Genomic DNA, 19,756 nt, shown 5'->3' with positions numbered 1-19,756 from the left:
GGCACACACAAGCTGCCTCCCCGACCTTGGACTTAATTTTCTGGAATTACCTCTACTCCTCCTATCTCATATTACAGGATGTTCCAGACATGACTCCACCCTTATCTCCCAACTTATCTCATCTCCTTCAAAACGTAGGTGCACAGTAATAATGTGACTGGGGCACTGCTTTTGAGTCTGAAATTCAGAGATGTATTTGTTCTAATTGTGTGCCTACGTTTAATGACCACTCGTGGGGGGGTCCCTGGGTGGTCAGTAGTGCTCTAAATCTTTTCTACGCATCTTGCATCACAAAACGGTATGCCCTGTATTCATGAATTCATCCTTCAAAGGGCCCACCCCTACCAGCTCACAGTCCATTCCCACCACATTCAGGCCTTTCAGCTGGAGACAAGTAGTGTGTATCGTTACACCTCGGGTGCCTCTGAACTTGGCTTCTCTCCTGGTGAACTGGAAAGGGGATTCATTTTTGAAAGTGAGCTACACAGAGCTGCAATTCTTCATCAGGGTCAGCATTCATTTCTGTTTTTATTGTACTAGGCCTCAACTTCCAATTTGGTGATTCTTTAACCATGCTAGCACACTGACCTCGCTTCTATCCCATCACCTTTGTGACTCCATCTGTCTCATCTCTCCCTGCACACCTTACTTCAGACAATACCTTTGGATGCAACCACAAAACACAGGGCCTATAACTATCTATAACCTCTGCAACCGCAGCAGTAATACATTTGTGGCTCTTTCTGTGTTGCTATATGTAAGTATCTAATATGTATCAAAGCTAAATAAAACAATATATACTCCTTCTGCTGTGCAACCCTTGGTCTCCTCCAACGATATTTTCATGCTAGTAGGTTTTTCTCAACCTATACATTTTGCCCAGCTGGAACCGCATACGTGGATCCCAAAATGTACCCCTTTTTTAGTTCCTACTCCAATAACTAATCCTTCTCTATCATTCCTGGGTACCCATGTCCTACACACATGATGTAAACCGCTCACCCCCCTCTTCGGCATACTCTTCTGAGGTACCCATCATAAAACAGTACCCTCTGTCTCCTGCTAAATCAACCCTGCAATGCACATAGTTCTCTGGGTCTGGTGAGGGAGTAGTCACATTCCCCGGTGTTACCAAAAGATGCTCTTTTTTTTACCAGCCTTGGTACCAACCCCATGCCATCTATCAGTCTGGCACTTGTGTTTTGTTAGAGGATGTACCATACCCACCCTTAACGATACTATCATCATGGTGATCTTTGAAAATGTCTTCATGCAGCACCTCTGGATCATTTGACACAAACGAAAAGCACAAGTAGCAAAACCATGATGACAACTAGCATTTTTACGGCTATCTCTAACCAGACAGGGTCCATGAAAACATTGAATCAAACTAATCATCAGCTTTTATACCTGATTCTTTCTCCATAGCAATTCTCAAGTTGTGCAACGCTCCTATTGAATGGGACAAGGACACATTATCCCCAATATATTTTCGGGGGTACGTGAAGCAAGACAGACCTATTGTGGTGCTCACACCCCCTTCCATAGCGATATGAAGAACCAGAACATATCTCTTCTGGAGGGTCATAAGTCTGATTGCCAGTATTTCAGTGTTTATTGAATTAAGACCCTGCTCTGTCTCATCTGTAATTTAAGTATCTCCCACGTGGTGACCTGCAGCCACTTACCGTTTGCTGCAGTCCGGATACCTGGCACCAGGAGGAAGGTCAAAATGTCTCAGTTTTAGTAAATAAGCAGCACTGATCTGTAATCACCTTTAGTTTATAGGAGGAATCTTTGGGCAGCTAATTTGAACACTTCTGGTGACAAAATGTTAGTGAGCGAAGGGAACGATTGTCGGGTAGGGGCTTTGTTGTTTCTGGTGCCAGCACATTATTAACTGACAGATGGGAGTCAGAAAAAACAAAAGTGCGGAGTGAAATTTGGTCAGTGAATATACATCCCTCCATGATGGTGGGAGGTGTAGATATGCGTATTGCCACTCACTCAATAAACGTCCATCAACGCTGTTGTACCTTTGGTCAGATCTGGGATCAAAAGTGTCTTATAAAAGTGACTGTTCTTTCCTATCGGTATTGTGCTATTTCCTCAAAAGCAAAAGGAACACTCTGCTAGCCTCTATACATTTGCTGGTGTTTCACTTAGCTCGATGCATGTCAATTTTGGCACATAATTTACCCATTTCCTGCCACAGTTCTGATTCACACGTGCCACTATGTCTTCCGAAAGTGACACAGCTCACTACTCATGCTACCCATCTATTGTTGGAAAACAACGTTCCTTACATTTTCAGCAACAGACTTATCCTACATCAGGCAAGGCTTGTTCTTTCTTCTTGGCACATTCTTCATCACATTCTTCATCATCTCTGTCCATTATGACCACTTGGACAGTGTACCCTTGGAATTCACACTCTGCACAGGACCAAGTGTACCAAACACTGAGCTATAAGACGCAGCATTTCTAGAGGTATAAAGAACTTTGGGGGCACCCGTCACATTACGTATCAGAGAGCATACACAGCAGCTTTCATTTGACCTCTCCCTGCCCACTTCATGCATGTGATTATACCACACACTGTCTGACTCAGGGAGGTGTACATTGGCCACAGTGTCAAAAGTGACCCCTTTATATTGCTTATATTGAAAATCTTCCTTTGTTTCCCTCCTGGTTTGTGTTATTCCTGATGATACATCTGCTTTATGCCCATACCCCACCTTTAAATAAAACAACATATACAGCATAACATATTTATTGCACAATTGTTGAGCCTGCAAAGGGAGTGAAAAACTGACAGCCACGCAGGAAAATTCAATTTCTTCATCATTGTAAAGGTATGTATCTAATGCAAAAGGATAAGGATACGTGCTACAAGGTATACTTTAAAATCAGTAAGTGATTTGAGTATTGTCATGAGAAGGTGGGGAGGTGTCAGGTGCTTTCCAAATGGGGAAGATTAGTGAACCCAATACAGCAACTTCTTCACCCAAACAGCAAAATGGGGGTTGCAAATATGACAGTGAAGGAGCCCTGGAATATTTGATTGTTCAGTGGTGGATGAAATTGCAGGTGCAAATTTGGTCCCCAGGTACAGTTACAGATGTAGGTTCAGTTCACCTGTCAATGATGCCTCAACTGTGTCTGCTCTTCTCGGAGCAATCTGGCGAGAAACATATTTTATGCATCTGGTTAACTCTTACAAATACCACTGAAACTCCTCCCCCAGAATGCCTGCAGCCCTGTGAGCATCTGATGCTGTGCGTGTAGGAGTAAGAGGCATGTGCATCGTTCTCCCCATCACTATCTCATTTGGGGACAACTGGTGATCTTTACGGGCTGCATTCTCAGGATAAACAAATTCAGAGGGGGACGCTGCACCCTGTTCCAGCCTAATTTTGCACATATTATAGACAATTTCTTTTAATATTCTCTACAATGCTGCTGGTTTGGGGGTGATAAATTGAGCATAGTTTGTGCTTAATCCCCAGCAGGGAAACTATTTATTTAAAATGTTAATTTACCAAAGTGAATTCCATTATCAGATTTGAGAACTTCACTAAGCCCCTAAAGAAGGAATGCCTCACGGACCAAAATGTAGCTTCTGATTTTGCATCAGGTTGTGCACAGCCACCAGCCTCAACCCAGCAGGAGAACAGACATACAATAATATGGTAAAAGTAATTACTGAACCTGTTCATCATATCCACGTAGTAGATGTGCAGATCCCAGAATGGCCCAGAGGGACGGAGCAATGTGCCACACAACATCCTGGCATATGGCCAGTATTGTAAAGATGACACGTTGTGAAATGCAGGTTGGAGACAAACCTGTCCTCCTGGACATCAGCAGCAATGTGCTGTCTGAAATCATTCACTGGTTAGTGCAGCTGCTCAAAAGCAACCATGAGCAACTCCTGTGACATTACTACTATACCGGTACCATTTTGTTTCCAGATCTGGTTGGTTGGTGGCTGTGAGCAACTCCTTTTCATACAGAGGTCTTTCTCAGTCCTGGGGCACCTTCACTTGAAACTCTATTATTTGCTTGAGTGGTACGGCAGTGTATGGAATCACTAACTGCAATTGTTGGTCTGCCAGCTCAGGATATGCAGTGATATCCAGCTCTCTAAGATATGCCACTTCTTTGACAGTGTTCTGTGCTGCATCATTACCAAGAGAAACAGGGTCTGTATTTTGTGTGTGGGCAGTGAATTTGGCCAACGCTGTCATTGTCTGTCGAGATAAGGCATACATTAACCTCTCTAGCAAGGGTGTACCATCCACCTCTGAAAGTCCCTCCTTTTATATCTGGACAACCATAATTGTACGGTAGTAGTCACATACAAAGAGTCATCATATATGGTCACTAAACATCCTTGGGTTGCTTCTAATGCTTCAATTAATGCAATCAGTTCTTCTGCCTGGGCTGAATAATCTGTTGGCAACTTATGTGGTACTACAACCTCATATTCCCCATCTACAAGGTGCACCATTGCTGACCAATCATCCATGACCCATCAATAAAGACAACCTCCCTTTCATCAAGAGAGTCCTCCCTTACTCTTATTAAATCATCTTCAGGGCCTTCATAAGTGACACAGTCATGCACTTCCTCACCTTCCTCAACTGGTTTTGCAATAAACGTGGCAAGGTTCACTGTGCAGCATTGCACAATGTGAATAGATGGTGTTGACAACATCACTTCATATACCAAGGCCCTTTGTGTGGTCAAGGTGGATTTAGATCTCTTAAGAATTGTGAACACTACCTGTTTTACATATAGCATTACTGAGCACTCCATGGTGATCGTTGCAGTCTTGTCAATGGCAAAGGCTGCAGCGGTCAGTGCCTGTTCATAAGGGAATAGACCCTGCACCACTGAATTGAATATACTGCCTTAATATGCCTGGGGTTTGTGTTTTAGGGATGATTGCTGGGCCAACACTGCAGCCATTACTTGCCTTTTGGAGTGTGAGAACAAAGAAAATGCCTTTGTGTAACCAGGAGTTGGCAATATGTCAATTTTGAGTACCCGGAAACATGTTATTATTTCTCTCGTCAATGTTAGGGTTTTGTGTAACTGGACTAGTCAAAACAAAAATCCATGCTCTACAATAGTTACACAAGCCAGGAACTGCTACAATTCGTTTACAGTTGTCGGCTATGGTGTGTTCTGCACTGCCGCTGCTCTTTCTGGTATAAATCTTTTCCCTTCTGATAATATTATTTCTCCCAAGTACACTACCTATTTATGAAGATATTGCATATTAGCATTATTTACCTTGTATCCATGTCTGCAAGCAATGTCAGCAGAGTGACTGAATCTGCTTTACATTACTGCACACTGAGGTCATCTGCACACTGAATAACAGTTCTCGGTACAATACTTGGGGCTCACAGTACCTCTGAGGAAGTTTAGCGTTTTGGAAGCTTTGCCTGTTATAGGTAAAGACAGTAAGATATTGAGAATCAGGGAGCAATGGTTTGGAGGAAAATGCAATTGTCAAATCAATGACAGTAAAATGTGTGGCCTCAGTTGGCCTATTGCCAAGGATCGCTGCAGGGTTTGGTACACCTGGGAACTCTGATTCAACAATATTATTCAAGGGGTGCAAATCCTGTATCATCCTCCAACTTGAACCCTTTGCTTTTATGACAGGGGATATTGCTATATTACACAGGCACTCTGAGGGCACTATAATGCCTTGTTGCCACAACGGTTCAATTTGCTCATGTATTCACTCATCTGACTTCCTTGACAATGAATACTGTCTCATGCTGGGTAACACTGGACCTGGCTTCAGTTTGATAAGTGCTGCTCCCATGCTCTTCAAGAGCTCTAAATAATGGGGGCTGTCTGTCCATTAAGTGCTTGGGACCTGTAACAAATTCTCCTGTAAGCGTGCAGGCATGCATTTAGAAGGGTATATAGGACAAGGGACATTCCTTTGCTGGATTATTATTTGACAGGGCATACAAACCTCCAATATAATGTCACCTTCATTATCAGCATCCTCGAACAATTGCCAATCCGACACCATACTCAATGGTTAGGCTAGGTCAATATATAAACTCATCTCCCTCTTCATCAGTCCCTATCAACACTACACTATAGTCTACAATCAGCACCCCCTCCAAGTCTAGTGTGCTAATAGCACCCGGGGTATTAACTTCGGGCATGGCTGTCATAAACAAAAATTCAGAGGGTACTCTCTATGATTTGTTCATGATGCCTGGCACCCAACTCAGAAGCACAATTGTTTTGTTGATAAACAAATGCGGGTGTAAAGGCACTCCTCTAGTGGCGCCATCACTGTACAATGCTTGTGTTATTGCCAGGACACCAGCATAAATAATTCCTGGTGTGGAGCACACCACCCCTTCTTCCAAGAATGAAATTGTCATATTCAGTTTGCTTCGCAAATCCCTGCCTAGCAGCTTCACCTTTGTTGAAGATGAGAACAGTAACAGTGTTAACAACTCTTTATTACCTACCTTGATGAGTATGTCTTCTATAAATGAAACCAGATGTATTGCCCCAGAGAACCCTTGTATGTCCAATACTCTCCCTGATAAGGGGAGGTGCCCTTTCTTTTTTGCACCTGTGTCAACCATAAAAACAAATGATGTATGGAAAATCTCTACACCTGCCAGGGGTTCTTTATCCAGTAAGGACTGGCCATGCCAAATCTCTTTGCCGGATTTCCTAATCTGGGAATGTAGTCAATCCTGGGAACACAAAGGTATTACCACCCACCCCACTTGCCCCTGAGTATGGTATCAGCGGTCGTGCGGCAAAGTATTTCTGTGCCATACTTGTGGTGTTGATTGTTGTGGTGCAACCTATTGCGGCTGTTGATGCGTGGATACTTGCATGCTGTTGAGTACTGGAAGTTGCAGTTTTGATAGTTCTGAATATTGATACTGGGGCTGTTGGGCCTGCTGAGGCACTTAAGTGTGTGCTACATAATATGGAGCACTTGGGGGCATCACCCATACTATTGTGGATAGGGGACCGGTGCTACTGGTCCACTGGGATATGCCTAGGGATTGTGCGCCACTGCTTGCCTACTCTGACATTCTCACGCAACACGGCCCACTCAAATGGATTGTTTCCTCCCACGTATTCCTCATTTTTGAAATATGATATCTAGCTTCAGTTGCTTTGTCAAACATTTTTGGCAGAGGGTGCTATGCTTTGATGCAGTCGACTAAATGTCCCTCGAGGGCCTACGTCTCAAGGATGATGTCATCGAAGGCATATATAGAATGCCCAGTGCCCGTTTGTCTTCAGTTCTGTTTTTCCGAGTAAGCTTACGATTCGAGCAACTACGGTGCACTTTTTTCATCCTATTCATGAAAATGTCTTCTTCCTTGACACCACCTACCCCGAAAAACAGGTTCAAGAAGTGTTGGGACTATGATACCAAGATGTCGATAACCAACTCACATCGAGTATGTTTATGGTGTCTCGGTATGGAGCATAAGACCTTACCCACCTCCAAAGGCCAGTCAATGACCATAAAGGATATGAAGGAGCGAAAGGGGAAATTGTTGGTAGGCAAAACACCCAAAAAATTCCCATAGAAAAAACTTTCTCCGGACAAGCCAAGAGGTGACTCTCCTCGAAGGAAGAAGGTTAAAAGATCCAGGTGAAGGAGTGGCTCCCACCACTCCTTCTCATCATCAAGGAATTCGCAAAAGAGTCACCACTGGTCGCCTTCTTCGACTTTGTCCTCAGACACCTCCCCTGAGAGGCTGTCTTGTCCCACTAAGGCCTCCTCACCTACCGAATGGTAAGCATTTAGATCAGAAATGCTAAAAATATTTGAGAGACAAAAACCATTGGCAAGCCATGCTCCTACTGTGCCTTCTAAAGCCAGAAAGGAAGGGCTTGAGCCAAATCACATGTGCCCTTGAGCCCAGGACAAAGGCCAGATCCTCATCGAGAGCCGTCAAGGCCTCGACACAATGACAAATCATCGAAGGATCCTTTGAGCCGTAAGTCGAAGCATAAGTTAGATCGAGGTTGTTGACACCATCATCGCAATCGACACCAGCTGTGTCTTCGACGCCAGCTGCGCCCTCAACACTGGCGGCAAAATTGACACCAGCTGTGCCATCAATGCCAGCTGCGCCATCGATGCCAGCTGCGCCATCGACGCCAGCCACGCCATCTAAACTGATGGTACCTTTGACACCATTAGAGTCGAAAAAGATATCGGCCAAGGTTTTGACAACTCCTCAAGCGTCTAGTTCACAATTTCTTAAGCCTTCGATGCATATTCCAGACAAAACATATATTCCTTTACCAAGGAAGGATTATTTCAAATCTCTCACCTCACTTTATGAGGAAAATGAGCCAGCAGATAATGATGCACCATTTGGCCTTCAATATGGTACACCAAATGTGCCAGAGAGTTTTATTTCAGATGCGTCTAGATTAAAAGATCTTTATGACAATTTGCAAATGGCCAGTGGGGTTGACGCCTCATTAGAGCTCGAACTTGGTAGAACTGAATCTGGTGAGCATTCAGATTCACCATATAGACAATTAATGTCTAAAATTGTGGTCTATTTGGGGTGGAGTAGGCCTACCCTCGTCTATGACCCTTGATATGGGTCCGCAAATGGATTTAATTTTAACATTTCACACTGCTCCCCAAAAAAGGGTGGCTGCAAATTGGTAACGCCAGATTCTAATTCAGCAGTAAACAAAAACCTGACAAACAAACAGTGTCCATCTAACAGTGACCCCAACTACTTATCAAAACACCCCGCTCTAGAGAGTCTGGTGGTATAGGCTGCTACTGCAACTTCAAAGCAGACAGTTAATCCAACTATCCATCCAGATAGGGATAACAAGAGAGTAGATGCATGGGCAAGGAAGGTATTTTCTGCAGGGAGCATGATTTTTAAGTCAACCAGCTCCACATGTTCTCTTGCAAACTGCTCATTCAATCTATGGGACTGCATTTCCATGGCGGCAGAGCACATTCCTGAGGGGGACGAAAGAGACGGGTTCTTGGCTATTGTTATAGACAGCAAAGAAGCCATGTGTGAGTCTCTTCAGTCGAGTCTAGATTCTGATGAGAGCATCAGCAGAGCCATGGCAACTAGCACTGTAATATGCAGATTTGACTGTTTGAGTAAGTGGGGATTTGTGCCGGATGTGCATTCCAGACTCCTTAACATGCCTTTTGACGGGTCTCACCTTTTTGACAACAAGGCTGACGAAAATCTTGAAAAGTTGCAGACCTCAAAGGCGACATTCAAATCATTGTTGACACTATTAGGCAGCCTCAGCTCATTCGCCCCCGTGGACAGCCTTGGAGGGATAGATCTTTTTGCTACTACTCCTCAGTTGGAAGAGCGAGAGGAATGGCTGTTCAAAGAGGCCAAAAAAGATTCTCTCGTGGTGGACGAGGAAGAGCTGCAATGCCCGCTCAAGCAGGAGCAGCCTTACCACCAGCCATTTTTGAAAGTGAGCTACACAGAGCTGCAATTCTTCATCAGGGTCAGCATTCATTTCTGTTTTTATTGTACTAGGCCTCAACTTCCAATTTGGTGATTCTTTAACCATGCTAGCACACTGACCTCGCTTCTATCCCAGCACCTTTGTGACTCCATCTGTCTCATCTCTCCCTGCACACCTTACTTCAGACAATACCTTTGGATGCAACCACAAAACACAGGGCCTATAACTATCTATAACCTCTGCAACCGCAGCAGTAATACATTTGTGGCTCTTTCTGTGTTGCTATATGTAAGTATCTAATATGTATCAAAGCTAAATAAAACAATATATACTCCTTCTGCTGTGCAACCCTTGGTCTCCTCCAACGATATTTTCATGCTAGTAGGTTTTTCTCAACCTATACATTTTGCCCAGCTGGAACTGCATACGTGGATCCCAAAATGTACCCCTTTTTTAGTTCCTACTCCAATAACTAATCCTTCTCTATCATTCCTGGGTACCCATGTCCTACACACATGATGTAAACCCCTCACCCCCCTCTTCGGCATACTCTTCTGAGGTACCCATCATAAAACAGTACCCTCTGTCTCCTGCTAAATCAACCCTGCAATGCACATAGTTCTCTGGGTTTGGTGAGGGAGTAGTCACATTCCCCGGTGTTACCAAAAGATGCTCTTTTTTTTACCAGCCTTGGTACCAACCCCATGCCATCTATCAGTCTGGCACTTGTGTTTTGTTAGAGGATGTACCATACCCACCCTTAACGATACTATCATCATGGTGATCTTTGAAAATGTCTTCATGCAGCACCTCTGGATCATTTGACACAAACGAAAAGCACAAGTAGCAAAACCATGATGACAACTAGCATTTTTACGGCTATCTCTAACCAGACAGGGTCCATGAAAACATTGAATCAAACTAATCATCAGCTTTTATACCTGATTCTTTCTCCATAGCAATTCTCAAGTTGTGCAACGCTCCTATTGAATGGGACAAGGACACATTATCCCCAATATATTTTCGGGGGTACGTGAAGCAAGACAGACCTATTGTGGTGCTCACACCCCCTTCCATAGCGATATGAAGAACCAGAACATATCTCTTCTGGAGGGTCATAAGTCTGATTGCCAGTATTTCAGTGTTTATTGAATTAAGACCCTGCTCTGTCTCATCTGTAATTTAAGTATCTCCCACGTGGTGACCTGCAGCCACTTACCGTTTGCTGCAGTCCGGATACCTGGCACCAGGAGGAAGGTCAAAATGTCTCAGTTTTAGTAAATAAGCAGCACTGATCTGTAATCACCTTTAGTTTATAGGAGGAATCTTTGGGCAGCTAATTTGAACACTTCTGGTGACAAAATGTTAGTGAGCGAAGGGAACGATTGTCGGGTAGGGGCTTTGTTGTTTCTGGTGCCAGCACATTATTAACTGACAGATGGGAGTCAGAAAAAAACAAAAGTGCGGAGTGAAATTTGGTCAGTGAATATACATCCCTCCATGATGGTGGGAGGTGTAGATATGCGTATTGCCACTCACTCAATAAACGTCCATCAACGCTGTTGTACCTTTGGTCAGATCTGGGATCAAAAGTGTCTTATAAAAGTGACTGTTCTTTCCTATCGGTATTGTGCTATTTCCTCAAAAGCAAAAGGAACACTCTGCTAGCCTCTATACATTTGCTGGTGTTTCACTTAGCTCGATGCATGTCAATTTTGGCACATAATTTACCCATTTCCTGCCACAGTTCTGATTCACACGTGCCACTATGTCTTCCGAAAGTGACACAGCTCACTACTCATGCTACCCATCTATTGTTGGAAAACAACGTTCCTTACATTTTCAGCAACAGACTTATCCTACATCAGGCAAGGCTTGTTCTTTCTTCTTGGCACATTCTTCATCACATTCTTCATCATCTCTGTCCATTATGACCACTTGGACAGTGTACCCTTGGAATTCACACTCTGCACAGGACCAAGTGTACCAAACACTGAGCTATAAGACGCAGCATTTCTAGAGGTATAAAGAACTTTGGGGGCACCCGTCACATTACGTATCAGAGAGCATACACAGCAGCTTTCATTTGACCTCTCCCTGCCCACTTCATGCATGTGATTATACCACACACTGTCTGACTCAGGGAGGTGTACATTGGCCACAGTGTCAAAAGTGACCCCTTTATATTGCTTATATTGAAAATCTTCCTTTGTTTCCCTCCTGGTTTGTGTTATTCCTGATGATACATCTGTTTTATGCCCATACCCCACCTTTAAATAAAACAACATATACAGCATAACATATTTATTGCACAATTGTTGAGCCTGCAAAGGGAGTGAAAAACTGACAGCCACGCAGGAAAATTCAATTTCTTCATCATTGTAAAGGTATGTATCTAATGCAAAAGGATAAGGATACGTGCTACAAGGTATACTTTAAAATCAGTAAGTGATTTGAGTATTGTCATGAGAAGGTGGGGAGGTGTCAGGTGCTTTCCAAATGGGGAAGATTAGTGAACCCAATACAGCAACTTCTTCACCCAAACAGCAAAATGGGGGTTGCAAATATGACAGTGAAGGGGCCCTGGAATATTTGATTGTTCAGTGGTGGATGAAATTGCAGGTGCAAATTTGGTTCCCAGGTACAGTTACAGATGTAGGTTCAGTTCACCTGTCAATGATGCCTCAACTGTGTCTGCTCTTCTCGGAGCAATCTGACGAGAAACATATTTTATGCATCTGGTTAACTCTTACAAATACCACTGAAACTCCTCCCCCAGAATGCCTGCAGCCCTGTGAGCATCTGATGCTGTGCGTGTAGGAGTAAGAGGCATGTGCATCGTTCTCCCCATCACTATCTCATTTGGGGACAACTGGTGATCTTTACGGGCTGCATTCTCAGGATAAACAAATTCAGAGGGGGACACTGCACCCTGTTCCAGCCTAATTTTGCACATATTATAGACAATTTCTTTTAATATTCTCTACAATGCTGCTGGTTTGGGGGTGATAAATTGAGCATAGTTTGTGCTTAATCCCCAGCAGGGAAACTATTTATTTAAAATGTTAATTTACCAAAGTGAATTCCATTATCAGATTTGAGAACTTCACTAAGCCCCTAAAGAAGGAATGCCTCACGGACCAAAATGTAGCTTCTGATTTTGCATCAGGTTGTGCACAGCCACCAGCCTCAACCCAGCAGGAGAACAGACATACAATAATATGGTAAAAGTAATTACTGAACCTGTTCATCATATCCACGTAGTAGATGTGCAGATCCCAGAATGGCCCAGAGGGACGGAGCAATGTGCCACACAACATCCTGGCATATGGCCAGTATTGTAAAGATGACACGTTGTGAAATGCAGGTTGGAGACAAACCTGTCCTCCTGGACATCAGCAGCAATGTGCTGTCTGAAATCATTCACTGGTTAGTGCAGCTGCTCAAAAGCAACCATGAGCAACTCCTGTGACATTACTACTATACCGGTACCATTTTGTTTCCAGATCTGGTTGGTTGGTGGCTGTGAGCAACTCCTTTTCATACAGAGGTCTTTCTCAGTCCTGGGGCACCTTCACTTGAAACTCTATTATTTGCTTGAGTGGTACGGCAGTGTATGGAATCACTAACTGCAATTGTTGGTCTGCCAGCTCAGGATATGCAGTGATATCCAGCTCTCTAAGATATGCCACTTCTTTGACAGTGTTCTGTGCTGCATCATTACCAAGAGAAACAGGGTCTGTATTTTGTGTGTGGGCAGTGAATTTGGCCAACGCTGTCATTGTCTGTCGAGATAAGGCATACATTAACCTCTCTAGCAAGGGTGTACCATCCACCTCTGAAAGTCCCTCCTTTTATATCTGGACAACCATAATTGTACGGTAGTAGTCACATACAAAGAGTCATCATATATGGTCACTAAACATCCTTGGGTTGCTTCTAATGCTTCAATTAATGCAATCAGTTCTTCTGCCTGGGCTGAATAATCTGTTGGCAACTTATGTGGTACTACAACCTCATATTCCCCATCTACAAGGTGCACCATTGCTGACCAATCATCCATGACCCATCAATAAAGACAACCTCCCTTTCATCAAGAGAGTCCTCCCTTACTCGTATTAAATCATCTTCAGGGCCTTCATAAGTGACACAGTCATGCACTTCCTCACCTTCCTCAACTGGTTTTGCAATAAACGTGGCAAGGTTCACTGTGCAGCATTGCACAATGTGAATAGATGGTGTTGACAACATCACTTCATATACCAAGGCCCTTTGTGTGGTCAAGGTGGATTTAGATCTCTTAAGAATTGTGAACACTACCTGTTTTACATATAGCATTACTGAGCACTCCATGGTGATCGTTGCAGTCTTGTCAATGGCAAAGGCTGCAGCGGTCAGTGCCTGTTCATAAGGGAATAGACCCTGCACCACTGAATTGAATATACTGCCTTAATATGCCTGGGGTTTGTGTTTTAGGGATGATTGCTGGGCCAACACTGCAGCCATTACTTGCCTTTTGGAGTGTGAGAACAAAGAAAATGCCTTTGTGTAACCAGGAGTTGGCAATATGTCAATTTTGAGTACCCGGAAACATGTTATTATTTCTCTCGTCAATGTTAGGGTTTTGTGTAACTGGACTAGTCAAAACAAAAATCCATGCTCTACAATAGTTACACAAGCCAGGAACTGCTACAATTCTTTTACAGTTGTCGGCTATGGTGTGTTCTGCACTGCCGCTGCTCTTTCTGGTATAAATCTTTTCCCTTCTGATAATATTATTTCTCCCAAGTACACTACCTATTTATGAAGATATTGCATATTAGCATTATTTACCTTGTATCCATGTCTGCAAGCAATGTCAGCAGAGTGACTGAATCTGCTTTACATTACTGCACACTGAGGTCATCTGCACACTGAATAACAGTTCTCGGTACAATACTTGGGGCTCACAGTACCTCTGAGGAAGTTTAGCGTTTTGGAAGCTTTGCCTGTTATAGGTAAAGACAGTAAGATATTGAGAATCAGGGAGCAATGGTTTGGAGGAAAATGCAATTGTCAAATCAATGACAGTAAAATGTGTGGCCTCAGTTGGCCTATTGCCAAGGATCGCTGCAGGGTTTGGTACACCTGGGAACTCTGATTCAACAATATTATTCAAGGGGTGCAAATCCTGTATCATCCTCCAACTTGAACCCTTTGCTTTTATGACAGGGTATATTGCTATATTACACAGGCACTCTGAGGGCACTATAATGCCTTGTTGCCACAACGGTTCAATTTGCTCATGTATTCACTCATCTGACTTCCTTGACAATGAATACTGTCTCATGCTGGGTAACACTGGACCTGGCTTCAGTTTGATAAGTGCTGCTCCCATGCTCTTCAAGAGCTCTAAATAATGGGGGCTGTCTGTCCATTAAGTGCTTGGGACCTGTAACAAATTCTCCTGTAAGCATGCAGGCATGCATTTAGAAGGGTATATAGGACAAGGGACATTCCTTTGCTGGATTATTATTTGACAGGGCATACAAACCTCCAATATAATGTCACCTTCATTATCAGCATCCTCGAACAATTGCCAATCCGACACCATACTCAATGGTTAGGCTAGGTCAATATATAAACTCATCTCCCTCTTCATCAGTCCCTATCAACACTACACTATAGTCTACAATCAGCACCCCCTCCAAGTCTAGTGTGCTAATAGCACCCGGGGTATTAACTTCGGGCATGGCTGTCATAAACAAAAATTCAGAGGGTACTCTCTATGATTTGTTCATGATGCCTGGCACCCAACTCAGAAGCACAATTGTTTTGTTGATAAACAAATGCGGGTGTAAAGGCACTCCTCTAGTGGCGCCATCACTGTACAATGCTTGTGTTATTGCCAGGACACCAGCATAAATAATTCCTGGTGTGGAGCACACCACCCCTTCTTCCAAGAATGAAATTGTCATATTCAGTTTGCTTCGCAAATCCCTGCCTAGCAGCTTCACCTTTGTTGAAGATGAGAACAGTAACCGTGTTAACAACTCTTTATTACCTACCTTGATGAGTATGTCTTCTATAAATGAAACCAGATGTATTGCCCCAGAGAACCCTTGTATGTCCAATACTCTCCCTGATAAGGGGAGGTGCCCTTTCTTTTTTGCACCTGTGTCAACCATAAAAACAAATGATGTATGGAAAATCTCTACACCTGCCAGGGGTTCTTTATCCAGTAAGGACTGGCCATGCCAAATCTCTTTGCCGGATTTCCTAATCTGGGAATGTAGTCAATCCTGGGAACACAAAGGTATTACCACCCACCCCACTTGCCCCTGAGTATGGTATCAGCGGTCGTGCGGCAAAGTATTTCTGTGCCATACTTGTGGTGTTGATTGTTGTGGTGCAACCTATTGCGGCTGTTGATGCGTGGATACTTGCATGCTGTTGAGTACTGGAAGTTGCAGTTTTGATAGTTCTGAATATTGATACTGGGGCTGTTGGGCCTGCTGAGGCACTTAAGTGTGTGCTACATAATATGGAGCACTTGGGGGCATCACCCATACTATTGTGGATAGGGGACCGGTGCTACTGGTCCACTGGGATATGCCTAGGGATTGTGCGCCACTGCTTGCCTACTCTGACATTCTCACGCAACACGGCCCACTCAAATGGATTGTTTCCTCCCACGTATTCCTCATTTTTGAAATATGATATCTAGCTTCAGTTGCTTTGTCAAACATTTTTGGCAGAGGGTGCTATGCTTTGATGCAGTCGACTAAATGTCCCTCGAGGGCCTACGTCTCAAGGATGATGTCATCGAAGGCATATATAGAATGCCCAGTGCCCGTTTGTCTTCAGTTCTGTTTTTCCGAGTAAGCTTACGATTCGAGCAACTACGGTGCACTTTTTTCATCCTATTCATGAAAATGTCTTCTTCCTTGACACCACCTACCCCGAAAAACAGGTTCAAGAAGTGTTGGGACTATGATACCAAGATGTCGATAACCAACTCACATCGAGTATGTTTATGGTGTCTCGGTATGGAGCATAAGACCTTGCCCACCTCCAAAGGCCAGTCAATGACCATAAAGGATATGAAGGAGCGAAAGGGGAAATTGTTGGTAGGCAAAACACCCAAAAAATTCCCATAGAAAAAACTTTCTCCGGACAAGCCAAGAGGTGACTCTCCTCGAAGGAAGAAGGTTAAAAGATCCAGGTGAAGGAGTGGCTCCCACCACTCCTTCTCATCATCAAGGAATTCGCAAAAGAGTCACCACTGGTCGCCTTCTTCGACTTTGTCCTCAGACACCTCCCCTGAGAGGCTGTCTTGTCCCACTAAGGCCTCCTCACCTACCGAATGGTAAGCATTTAGATCAGAAATGCTAAAAATATTTGAGAGACAAAAACCATTGGCAAGCCATGCTCCTACTGTGCCTTCTAAAGCCAGAAAGGAAGGGCTTGAGCCAAATCACATGTGCCCTTGAGCCCAGGACAAAGGCCAGATCCTCATCGAGAGCCGTCAAGGCCTCGACACAATGACAAATCATCGAAGGATCCTTTGAGCCGTAAGTCGAAGCATAAGTTAGATCGAGGTTGTTGACACCATCATCGCAATCGACACCAGCTGTGTCTTCGACGCCAGCTGCGCCCTCAACACTGGCGGCAAAATTGACACCAGCTGTGCCATCAATGCCAGCTGCGCCATCGATGCCAGCTGCGCCATCGACGCCAGCCACGCCATCTAAACTGATGGTACCTTTGACACCATTAGAGTCGAAAAAGATATCGGCCAAGGTTTTGACAACTCCTCAAGCGTCTAGTTCACAATTTCTTAAGCCTTCGATGCATATTCCAGACAAAACATATATTCCTTTACCAAGGAAGGATTATTTCAAATCTCTCACCTCACTTTATGAGGAAAATGAGCCAGCAGATAATGATGCACCATTTGGCCTTCAATATGGTACACCAAATGTGCCAGAGAGTTTTATTTCAGATGCGTCTAGATTAAAAGATCTTTATGACAATTTGCAAATGGCCAGTGGGGTTGACGCCTCATTAGAGCTCGAACTTGGTAGAACTGAATCTGGTGAGCATTCAGATTCACCATATAGACAATTAATGTCTAAAATTGTGGTCTATTTGGGGTGGAGTAGGCCTACCCTCGTCTATGACCCTTGATATGGGTCCGCAAATGGATTTAATTTTAACATTTCACACTGCTCCCCAAAAAAGGGTGGCTGCAAATTGGTAACGCCAGATTCTAATTCAGCAGTAAACAAAAACCTGACAAACAAACAGTGTTCATCTAACAGTGACCCCAACTACTTATCAAAACACCCCGCTCTAGAGAGTCTGGTGGTATAGGCTGCTACTGCAACTTCAAAGCAGACAGTTAATCCAACTATCCATCCAGATAGGGATAACAAGAGAGTAGATGCATGGGCAAGGAAGGTATTTTCTGCAGGGAGCATGATTTTTAAGTCAACCAGCTCCACATGTGCTCTTGCAAACTGCTCATTCAATCTATGGGACTGCATTTCCATGGCGGCAGAGCACATTCCTGAGGGGGACGAAAGAGACGGGTTCTTGGCTATTGTTATAGACAGCAAAGAAGCCATGTGTGAGTCTCTTCAGTCGAGTCTAGATTCTGATGAGAGCATCAGCAGAGCCATGGCAACTAGCACTGTAATATGCAGATTTGACTGTTTGAGTAAGTGGGGATTTGTGCCGGATGTGCATTCCAGACTCCTTAACATGCCTTTTGACGGGTCTCACCTTTTTGACAACAAGGCTGACGAAAATCTTGAAAAGTTGCAGACTTCAAAGGCGACATTCAAATCATTGTTGACACTATTAGGCAGCCTCAGCTCATTCGCCCCCGTGGACAGCCTTGGAGGGATAGATCTTTTTGCTACTACTCCTCAGTTGGAAGAGCGAGAGGAATGGCTGTTCAAAGAGGCCAAAAAAGATTCCCTCGTGGTGGACGAGGAAGAGCTGCAATGCCCGCTCAAGCAGGAGCAGCCTTACCACCAGCCACTCCATCATCCACCTCAAAACCTATCTGAGGTCTTGAGTCACGAAACACCAGTGGGAGGCAGACATTACTTCGATGCTTGGGCATTGGAAACCATAGCCCAAGGTTACTGCCTCCCTTCATTCAGAGACTTCAGAACCATCCAACAGGGAACCACTCTTTGCGGGTTCCAGTATTTCTCTTTGTTCAGGAAATGTTGACCCTGATAGAGAAAGGTGCTGTAGAAGCAGTGCCTGTAGAGGTGATGAACAAGCTATGGTACTCTTCATATTTCCTAATACCCAAGAAAGAGGGAGGACTGGGACCCGTCTTGGACTTGAGATACTTGAACAAATTCCTATGGAAGGACAAATTCAAGATGGTCACACTTTCTCAGATCCTTCAGGCCCTCCAACCCCAGGATTGGATAGTGTCATTGAACCTTCAGGATGCTTACTTTCATGTGCCAATCCATCTCAAGCATAAAAAGTACCTGAGGTTCGCTATTGATGGTTCTCATTATCAGTTTTGAGTTCTGCCTTTTGGGCTGACCTCTGCCCGAGGATTTTCACCTAGCTGATGGCAGTGGTGGCAGTGAGTCTCAGGCGAGGGGGAGACGATTGGCTAATCAGGGTGCATTCTCCCCAACAAGTTCTCGATCATCTCAATGTCACCTGTCATTTTCTTCACAGACTGGGCTTCTCCCTCAATTACAAGAAGTCTAATAGGACACCTTGTCAAAAGCCTCAGTTCACCATAGCTGTACTGGACACATCCTTGAGAAAGAGCTCACCACCCGAGGAGAGGGCTCAAGACATTCTGCAGATGGTCGCCAAATTTCAGTCTGCCCATCGTCTCCCGGCCTTCAATTTTTTGAGTTTGCTCGGCCTCATGCATTTTTCTGGTGCCAGAGGCTCACCTGAGAATGAGATCCCTTTAATGGGCTCTCAGAACACAATGGTCACAATTCTGGGGCAACATGTCAGACCTACTTCAGGTTCCAAGCAGGGTCGCATAGGATCTCGTGTGGTGGGCCTGCAAGGACAATATTCTGAAGGCAGAACCTTTTTGGCAATAATGGCCAGAGATAACAGTGTCGGACGCATTACTCATAGGGAGCGGAGGGCAATCAGACTTGTGCTGAAGGCTTTTCTGCCCTCTGAATGGGGAAATAATGTCCTGATAATGATGAACAACACAGTGGCCATGTACTACCTCAACAAGGGAGGAGGTGTAGGGTCACTAATGTCTAAG

The 19,756-nt window shown here is 44.2% G+C and overlaps 1 protein-coding gene across 2 annotated transcripts in view; it reads left to right on the top strand.

Annotated features, from left to right (window-relative positions):
- The window catches only part of NAALADL2 (N-acetylated alpha-linked acidic dipeptidase like 2), a 4,115,865-nt gene that overhangs the window by 2,781,414 nt on the left and 1,314,695 nt on the right, over positions 1 to 19,756 (top strand). The gene's annotated exons all lie outside the window — the stretch shown is intronic.

The sequence above is a fragment of the Ambystoma mexicanum genome, chromosome 10 (assembly GCF_040938575.1).
Source record: "Ambystoma mexicanum isolate Mex_15411 chromosome 10, UKY_AmexF1_1, whole genome shotgun sequence".
Lineage (NCBI taxonomy): Eukaryota > Metazoa > Chordata > Amphibia > Caudata > Ambystomatidae > Ambystoma > Ambystoma mexicanum.
The sequence above is the reverse complement of the archived record's forward strand: the minus strand, read 5'-3'. Positions and strand labels throughout refer to the sequence as shown.